This window comes from Pteronotus mesoamericanus, unplaced genomic scaffold, assembly GCF_021234165.1.
Source record: "Pteronotus mesoamericanus isolate MK-2021 breed Mesoamerican mustached bat unplaced genomic scaffold, CSHL_Meso_final contig_121, whole genome shotgun sequence".
NCBI classification, from domain to species: domain Eukaryota; kingdom Metazoa; phylum Chordata; class Mammalia; order Chiroptera; family Mormoopidae; genus Pteronotus; species Pteronotus mesoamericanus.
In genome coordinates this window covers 5,407,062-5,416,839 of record NW_026555046.1, presented here as the reverse complement: position 1 = coordinate 5,416,839, position 9,778 = coordinate 5,407,062, and positions in this window count along the sequence as shown.

Here is a 9,778-nt window from a genome sequence, read left to right as displayed (position 1 = left end):
ATGTGAGTGAAGGACCCCCAGCCACCTCTGTCCCTCCCAGCACTTCGAGTCTTCCTCACAGAGGCCCCCAATGTTGTGGAGCCAAGGCAAGCCATGCCCACTGGGCTGTGATCCACAAAATGTGTGAGCAACAAAAAAGGATAGTTGTTTATGTCACTTGGTTTGTGATGGATTATTGGGCAGTAATAGCACGTGGAACTCCAGATCCGATCTATGAGTTCACTTAATAAACACTTACCTCGTGCTTACTATGTGCAAGGCTCTGTTCTAAGTAAGATGCAAATACTAATTTGTATTATCATTATAATATAAACCTTTATGACATCCCTGTGAGGTCCATACTAATATTGTCTGTATTTTACAGTGGAGGAAACTGAAGCTCAGAAAAGTTAAGTAACTTGCCCAAAGTCAACAGCTACTAAGTAGCAAAGGTAGCATTCAAACTGAGGGGCTCTAGCTCTAGAAGCCACACTCTTAAGCCACAGGACAGGTACATGGTTTCTGCCCAGCCTTGTAATCAAAACTTTCCGCATCAACTCCACCTACGGGCCCTAGCATCCCCTCACCATCCTTCGTTTCTTTCTGCCTGTTACGAAGATGTGATCGGATGCTCCAGGTAAAACACACTTATTTTGCACACCTGGAGAAAAACCTCATAAAAATACACTTTTTCCCTAAGAAAGGGCAAGTGCACTAGGCACCTCTCAGACCAGCCTCATGAGGACCCCCAGTCCTGCCCTGATTTTCTGCAGGCCCCAGGCAGGGGCTAAATGACATCACGGCAGCCGCTCGTGCAGCCAGACATTGCTTCCTGAGCTGCAAGCCCGCGCACAGCAGCCGTTTTATCTGGGACCACGCCAAATTTACCCACGTTCCTGTGTGCTTACTCAGCAGGTCTGCTGTCTCCAAAAGAGGACAGTGGGCATGGAGGCCTCCAAGGGGACTGGATTTCTTTGCTTTGGTAACCGTTTATATGCACTAGGTCACAAACCCTTAATTTAAAAAAAGATAATGCTCTGTGGTCTTTTAGCAGAAACTTTTTTCCTACTTCTTCTATTTTAAAGTTTTTTCTAGAACCATGTGGTTGGTCAAACACTGATTGCAGTGTCATTAGGTCATGCAAAAGTCCTATGCAGAAGTCTCCTCTACTTTAGCAATCAATTGAAAATGAACAAAACTTTATTGGTTGATCATTTCCAATTGAATAAAATTCCTGAATAAAAATGGTTTAACTTCTTCCCCACCTATTGTCCTATCTGCAGAAAAGAAGGAACTAACTCATAAACTTAAAAATAATTGCCAAGGCAGGGCCTCCAAACGTCATTGATTCTTCTCTCCCTCTTCTTCTATCCCTCCTCTTTTCCGCCTTTCTTTCCCAGCCTCCCTCACTTCCTTTTTTCTTTCCTTAGAGTGTGTGCTTTTTGGGTTTAGTGTAAGAATTGTGGGAGGCGCAAATACAAGTGGAGCCTGAGAGAGGTTGGGATAATATCATCTGCTTGACGTAAGGCATAGCATGTTAGATCAGGACAGGCAGATCACATATGACTCAGAACTCATTTTGAAGGGGCTACCCCTATCTATTGTTTACTGATAAGCATAGAAACGTATCTACTAACACTGAAAGTTCACTCTCCCAAGATCTTTCCTGCCAAGAACATGTCGGGCAGAATAAAGCAGCAGGATCTGCTGAGGCAAGTTAGGAGAGACTGAAAGAGACGTCTGAGAGGGAGTTCTCAGGGTCAGAGAACTTTCAGCCTGCTTCATATCCTGGCCCTACCTCGTTCTATTTTCCTCTCCCATATACATTCAACACAATGAAAAATGGAAAATGTGCCTTGAACCCAGTAACCTCCCTCTTTCCCGCTGAATGTGGTTCCATGCCTCTGTGAGCTGCACATTATTCCTAAACAATTCACATCTTAGGCGCCAGAAAGAGAACAGGAAGGGCCCAGAGGCTACACAGCCCAGCACATAGCCCAACATTGCTCAGGTCCCCCCTCCCTTTCCAGGCTGATGACATTCCTGTAATTTAGAAGGTGCATCTGTTAAGAGAGCTACTGAATGTTCTGCAGTAAACTATCCAACCGTTAAGCACAAGACTGTAGATAGAGAAGAATCAATGCAAAAAAACCCCAAACCAACGAAACAAACAAAAAACCCAGCACTGAACCCATGTGGAGGAGTGTTGATAGCTTTGGGGAGTGATCAATGTGTTGTTACACCATGAGAACAGAAAGCCTCATGTGCTTTATACTGGGACTCTTACTCACTAGGATGCCAAGAAAGTAAAGGATAACTTTGAGAGCGAGAGGGGTATTTCTTAACATCCTAAGAAAAATATGAAAGAGCAGAAAATAAAGTAGGTTATGCAATGAGGATTATGCAGTGGTGGAAATATAAAGGAAGAGAAAGGTATATGAAGTTCTCCAAATAAGAATGCTAAAAGATGTAATTTAAGATTTTTTAAACTGATAAAGGTAGATCCACTTTGCCTCCTTGCACAACCAAAAGATGGACAACAAATTTAAAAACAAAAATAAATAACCAGAACTGCCAGAAAATCGAACCACATGGAAGTCCAACAACCAAGGAGTTAAAGAAGAAACATTCATCCAGACTGGTAGGAGGGGTGGAGACAGGCCGCCAGGGTGGAGAAGACGCACAGCAAAGCAGGGGCTGAAGGACTGGGCAGTCCCACATTTGCTTGCAGATAAACCAGGAGAAACAGCTGGGGAGTGAGACAGACCAGGCAATCCAGGGTTACAGTGTGGGAAAAGCAAGCCTCAAAACCTCTGGCTATAAAGACCTGTGGGAGATACAGCAGTGGGAGAAACTCCCAGCCTCACAGGAGAGTTTGTTGGAGAGACCCACAGGGTCCTAGAACATACACAAACCCACCCACCCAAGAATCAGCAATGGAAGGGCCCAATTTGCTTATGAGTAGCAGGGGCAAGTGACTAAAAGCCAGCAGAGAGCAGAGCAAGTAGCACTGTTCCCTCTCAGACTCCTCCCCCACATATAGCATCACAACTCAGTGAGCTGGGTTAACCCGCCTTGGCAAATGCCTAGGGCTCTGCCCCTTCCAGTGTAACAGGCATGCTGAGGAAAAGAAATACAGTTCAAATGAAAGAACAGATCAAAGCTCCAAAAATAGAACTAAGCAATGAGAGAGAGCTAACCTATCAGATGCAGAATTCAAAACACTGGTAATCAGGATGCTCACAGGAATGGTTGAGTATGGTCACAAAATGCAGGAAGAAGTAAAGGCTATATAAAGTGAAATAAAGAAAATTATACAGGGAACCAAGAGTAAAGGGAAGGAAACCAGGACTCAACAATTTGGAACAAAAGGAAGAGATAAACATCCTACAGGAACAGAATGAAGAAAAAAAGAATTCAAAAAAGTAAGGAGAGGCTGAGGAACCTCTGGGACAACTCTAAATGCTCCAACATCTGAATCATAGGGGTGCCAGAAGGAGAAGAGGAAGAGTGAGAAATTGAAAATTTATTTGAACAAATAATGAGGGAGAACTTACCCAATCTGGCCAAGGAAATAGGCTTCCAGGAAGTCCAGAAAGCTCAGAGAGTCCCAAAGAAGTTGGACCCAAGGAAGCACACACTAAAGCACATCATAATTACATTATCCAAGATTAAAGATAAGGAGAGAATCTTAAAAGCAGCAAAAGAAAAGGAGACAGTTACATACAAAGGAGTGCCCATAAGATTATCAGCTGATTTCTTAAAAGAAACCTTGCAGGCAAGAAGGGGCTGGAAAGAAATATTCAAAGTCATGTAAAGCAAGGACCTACATCCATGATTACTCTATCCAGCAAAGCTACCATTTAGAATGGAAGGGCAGATAAAGTGCTTCCCAGATAAGGTCAAGTTAAAGGAGTTCATCATCACCAAGTCCTTATTATATGAAATGTTAAAGAGACTCTTCTAAGCAAAAGAGGAAGATCAAAACTATGAACAGTAAAGTGACAACAAACTCACAACTATCAACAACCTAAAAAAAAAAGCAAAAACAAAAACAAACTAAGCAAACAACTAGAACAGGAACAGAATCATAGAAATAGAGATCAGAGGGAAGGGGGTGGGGAGAGAATGGGGGGAAAGGTACAGGGAATAGGAAGCATAAGTAGTAGGTACAAAAGAGACAGGGGGAGGTTAAGAATAGTATAGGAAATGGAGAAGCCAAAGAACTTATATGTACAACCCATGGACATGAACTAAGGGTTGCGGGGAATGCTGGTGGGTGGGGGGAGGGGGGTGGTGCAGGGCAGAGAGGAATAAAGGGGAGAAAAAAATGGAACAGCTTTAATGGCATAATTAATAAAATATATATTAAAAAGATTTTTAAAAATTATATAATCTTATTAACCAATGTCACCCCAATAAATTTAATTTTAAAGTTTTAAAAAGAAAAAAACTAAAAGATTTTTCCCAAATTGTATTGACACACTTAGCTTAAGTACTCCTGAATTACGTGAGGCCTGGTTCATAATTGCAAGTATTAGAATTTAGCATTTAATCTCAAATGAACAGATCTAGCATGACGCCAAAGCTTCAATGCCCTCAAAAAATAGGAAGCTGCTGATGATAATGGTGATGTTGATGACAGTTACAGCAATAAAACATCAGTGAAGTGTCCTAAGTACTCTAAAACCCTAGGCCATTTAATCCTCACAATAACCACTTGATTTGGATCCTAGTTATAGATGAGAAAACTGAGGCACAGGGAGGTTAAAGACACTTGAATGGCACCAGCTCTGCAGCAGGTGGCCATAAAGAGGAAGCTGCTTGTTTATGAAGGTTGGTTTTGCGGGGGTATTTTGGAGGCACTTCAGATTTCAGGGTATAGTTCTCAGCCTGACATATTCAAGGATATCATTTGTTGAGTTAACCCAGAGGTAATCAAGTCCCAGGGATTTGTATCAACCAAAATGACTTCAGATTTAATTATAAACAAGAATACCTGCACCTCCTCCAGTCTGCTGTTTGTTATAACGGGTCCCTGACAAAAGAGGCACATATCCTATGGGTGACTCTCAACTACAATACCTCAGTGTGTACATGCAGCAAGGAGCAGTACAGAACAAGAAGCTGCTCCCACAGGCAGATAAGGAGGGAGTTATAATCCATTCCCAAAACAATGCACATTCCTTATGGCCAGTGGCCATCCGACCAGCCCTCAGTCATGGAAGGGGGAAGGGCCGTGTCCATTGATCCCACACTTGAATAGATATACAAGGAACAGTAGCAGCATTTTTCCTATTAGCAAGTTGGTATTTTCAACATTTTAAATGTAGATAAGCAGATTCAGAGTTAATGATCTACTTTCAAAGTTAAAAGCTAGAATGCTCAAGTTAAAATAACTAATGCATTTTCATCTACTGAGGAATGTAATTACTTCATTTCCTCAATTCCAAGCACATTTCCCCTCCTTGGTACCATCTCTGATGCCAGGGAACATCTCAGTCCCTGCTGGCCAGGCAGCAATGGTGATCAGGTTGTCACTGCCTGCCACCTTCTGGCTGGACCCAGGAATTGCACCATCAAATCTAGCAGAACATGGCGTCGGAGCTGCTGACCTCTCCACAGGACATTTTAAAAATACCTCAATCAATTTATTTTGCCTCTATTTTCCTTTTTATGTACGCACAGGAGAGATATATGACAAAAATATATGTTTCAATGTGTCTTAGCGAGCTCTTTAAAATGTATAAACTAGAACTAACTTGCGTGCAATTCCAACTCACCTTGTGCTGCCAGCATTCCACCTAAAAGGTACACTGAGTCTGTCGTGTCTGCCCAGATCCTTCTCCCAGGCACAGACACTTGCTCTTTGGGCAAGCACAGCCGAGAACTTCAGGGCTGTGAAGGAGCAGCCTTCAAGCACGGGGGGCCAGGACTGGGAGATAAATAACTCACTTCCCATCTGTAAGTGGATGGCTCTGTGCTTCTTAGAGGTCTCAATGGGACTGAGTTCCCACCACCTACAGTGCTGAGCTTAGATTCTCACCCTTATATTGGCCTTTCCCCTTCCCTGTCCCCCTCACTCCGCTCCTCACTCCTGGGATCGCCTCTCAAACTCTGCACCCAAGACCTTGGCCCTGGCTCTGCAGTTGGGCAGACCTGAACTACGGACACACGACAATCAAGTACAGAGAGTGCCACCTTTTTTACATTAGTTACCACTTCCTTTTTGATGTGACTCATGAACTGCCATACTTTTTGAAATACTTTTAGTATAGTTTTAGATTTACAGAAAAATTAAGAAGATAGTATAGAAAGTACCTATATACCCTACACTCAGTTTCCTCTATTACATCTTAGTACAGCACATTCGTTACAATTAATAGATTAGTATTGATACATAACTATTAACTACAGCCCATACTTTATTCAGAATTCTTTTTATCTGTTTTTTTTCCCGTTCCAGGATACCCTCCAGGACACCACATTACATTTAGCAGTCACATCTCCTTAGGCACCTCTTGGCCATCTCAATTTCTCAAATATTCTGTTTCTGACAACCTTGACAGTTGTGAGGACTCCTGGTCAGCGATTTTGTAGAATGAGATCTGTCAAGTGTTCATGAACAAGAGCTAAGAGGTAAAGTGTCATCTTCATCACAGCATATCCAGGGTCCATACTAAGAACATGACTCATCACCGTTGCTCTGACCTTGATCACCTTGCTGAGACAGGTTTTGTTAGGTTTCTGCGTGGTCTTTGCTCCAGGGGTGTCATTGTTTCTAGGCCCCCTCAGCTAACAGATCAGTGAAATATATGTGCTTACTAACCTGTGTGTATGCACTATCTAAATACATAATCTTCTGTATCTATATTAAGCCTAACATGCACTTGTTATGACGTCTCTGACTCTAATCCATCACCACATGGATCCTTCTAACCTTTTCCCGGTGCTGTCTGTGCCTTCACATTCTAACCATGGGACACCTGGCTCCCACCGTCTCCTGTCCATTCATTCAAGCTGTTCAATTCTAGTATACATGCATCGTAGCAGTATCAGAATTGGTAGCCCATGCTGTTGTGAGAAATAACTTTATCAACGAGAGGACAATGCCTATGCAGTTTCTTTTGCCTTTCAATCTTGACTCCATTTATTTCACAGTTACTTAGGTCAGAACCTTTCCCTCAGTCCTGTGCCTTAGGTTGTTTCATACATTTATAATATAGTTAGGTTGTTTTGTCACATCCTGAGTTATGTCCAGGGATGCCATAACTCCCAAATTGAAATTTTTAAATTTGCATATATTAGGATTCATTCTGTGCTGCAAAGGTCTATAGGTTTTGTCAAATGCATATTGTCCTATCTCCACCATTACTGTATCATTCACAATAGTTTCACTACCCCCCAAATCCCATGTACTTACCTATTCAACCCTCCTGCCCCCCTCCACTACCCCCCGCCCCGGCAACCACTGATCTTTTCTTTGTTTGCTTTCTCCAGCGTACTATATAATTAGAATAACATAGTATACAGCCTTCAGACTGGCTTATTTCACTTATCATTCGCTTTTTTGTGTGTGGCTTGATAGTTTTTTTTAAAAAATTGCTGAGTAATATTCCATTGTATCAAAGTACCACAATTCGTTTAATGATTCATCTATTGGTATTTTGGTTGTTTTGGTTTTAGTTATTATGAATAAAACTACTATAAACATTTGTATGCAAGTTTTTGTGTGGATGTTTCAAATCAGTTGGTTAATTAGCTAGATGCATGATTTCTGGGTTATATGGCAAGACTATTAAAACTATTATCCATTTTTATACTTATCATGATTACTATTTCAGTTTATTTCTAACATTTTATTTTGGATTTTCTATGGTTCTGCATTTTTTTTCATTTATTTTCTTTATTTTTTCAAATACATTTGTCTCTGCCCTCCCCCCACTGGTTCTGCATTTTGTTTCTTTTTATTATTCCTTCTAGTCTTCTTTTGAATTGAGGTTCCCCACCCCTGCCCCAACTAGTTAAAAAAGTAACATACCCTCTTTCTTTTACTGTTACCTTGAAGTAAATATTTTTTATATACATATCTTTGCCAACCACTGGAATAGTTTTTAAGGGTCTAACTTTTGAACTCTAATTAAGCCCACTTCAATTTTAATGCTATTTTGTCCTTTTATTTTTTTTAGTTCTATGTTGCTCTTAATGTTACAAATAAGACATTATTTGTATTAAGTAAATGCTCATTCGGATTTACCCATATTTTTGGGGTCACCTTACTTTCTTGAACCTCAGACCTTCACCAGATCATTGTCCTTCTACAAAAAGTTAATCTAAATTTCCTTCATTTAGAGTTTATTGATATCAAACTTATTCTGTCTGAAATGTCTATTTCACCCTCAGACTTAAGATATAGCTTCACTGGGTACTAACATTTCTTGGTTGATATCTGTTGTTTTACTTAGTCCATTGATGATACTGTTCCAGTCTTTCTGGCTTTTGCTGCTGCTCTCCAGAAGTCAGTGAGCCTTGTTGTAATTGTGTTGTAGGTAATCTGACTTTCCCCACTGACTTCTACAAATTTCTCCAGTATTCTGGGGAGTAGAAAGCTAGAATGACTGGTTTTCTTTGGTGATGGGCAGGTGGCTTTATCAGGAAATGTGTCAGCTGCTACTGAGAGAGACCAGGCTGGAAGTCACTTCTTCCCCAGTAACGGAAGTCCAGAGAGGGCAGTCAAGAGCTGGGTTACAGTGGCCCCACAAAGTCATCAGGAACGTTATCCTTACTGCTTTGCCAAGTAGGCTGCAAACACAAGTACGCTTCAGCCACAAAGTAGAAGGCGATTAGGCCCAAAAGGAGCACAGGACAGTTGTTTCTCTTAAGAAACTTGCCCAGCACTCCCAGCCCACTTCTGTCCGCCTCCCTCTGGCAATCTGTAGCTCCAAGAAACACTGAGAGTTTAATCTTGTACCTGGTCCCGTTGCTGCCTGAGCAGAACTGGAGAATCCTGGCTTCTCGGTAAGCATGTAGCAGTCTCTGCCACAGGACCTAAATGCTTTCACTGCCTGAGGCTAGGCATCCAGGGAGGGGCTGAAGTCAAGGCGATGCTTTACTGGAACAAAGCCCTAAAGAATATGGGAGAGAAAGGGGTCAAGAGCACAGAGGGAGGGTTTGGACTGCAAGAGTAGGCACATCTCATTGGGGCTGATTAAACAGAAAAGAGAAGAAGCCTACCATACCGGTATGGGGTGGTGAGACCAAGAGCCAGGGGGAGTCCTCATAGCACTCAAGTGACAAGGTCTCCTGTAGCGTTGCTGAGTGGGGGACAGCATACAGAGGGCAGAGAGCCTGGACCATCTGCTGTGTGAACGTAAACACTATCAAGAATGCATGTTGAAAGCCACTTGTCAAAAGGCTGTATTTATGAGTAACAACTGGTTTCTATAAGCAGGACAAAATCACTTTCATCAGAACATGTTTCTAAGGTAGGAAACACAGTTACAACATACTCGGTATTTAGCCTGTCACACTTGAAAAGCACTTAGTCCAAATTTGGCCTTGTTATATGAGAAAATGGAATTGAAAACTGGAGGTAATCAATTACAAAAAAAAAAAAAATTAGGCATTGGTGAAAGAGGATACCCTTTTAAACACCCTTTTCACATTTCTCATAAAGTGCCTTTCCTAGTACAACTTTCCTGTGGTACTTCTGACCCCCAGGAAGCAATGAAGTCGCAATGGTTTGCAATGAAGTCAGTGTACTCAATCTATCAACATCCCTCTTCTCCTCTACAAACAA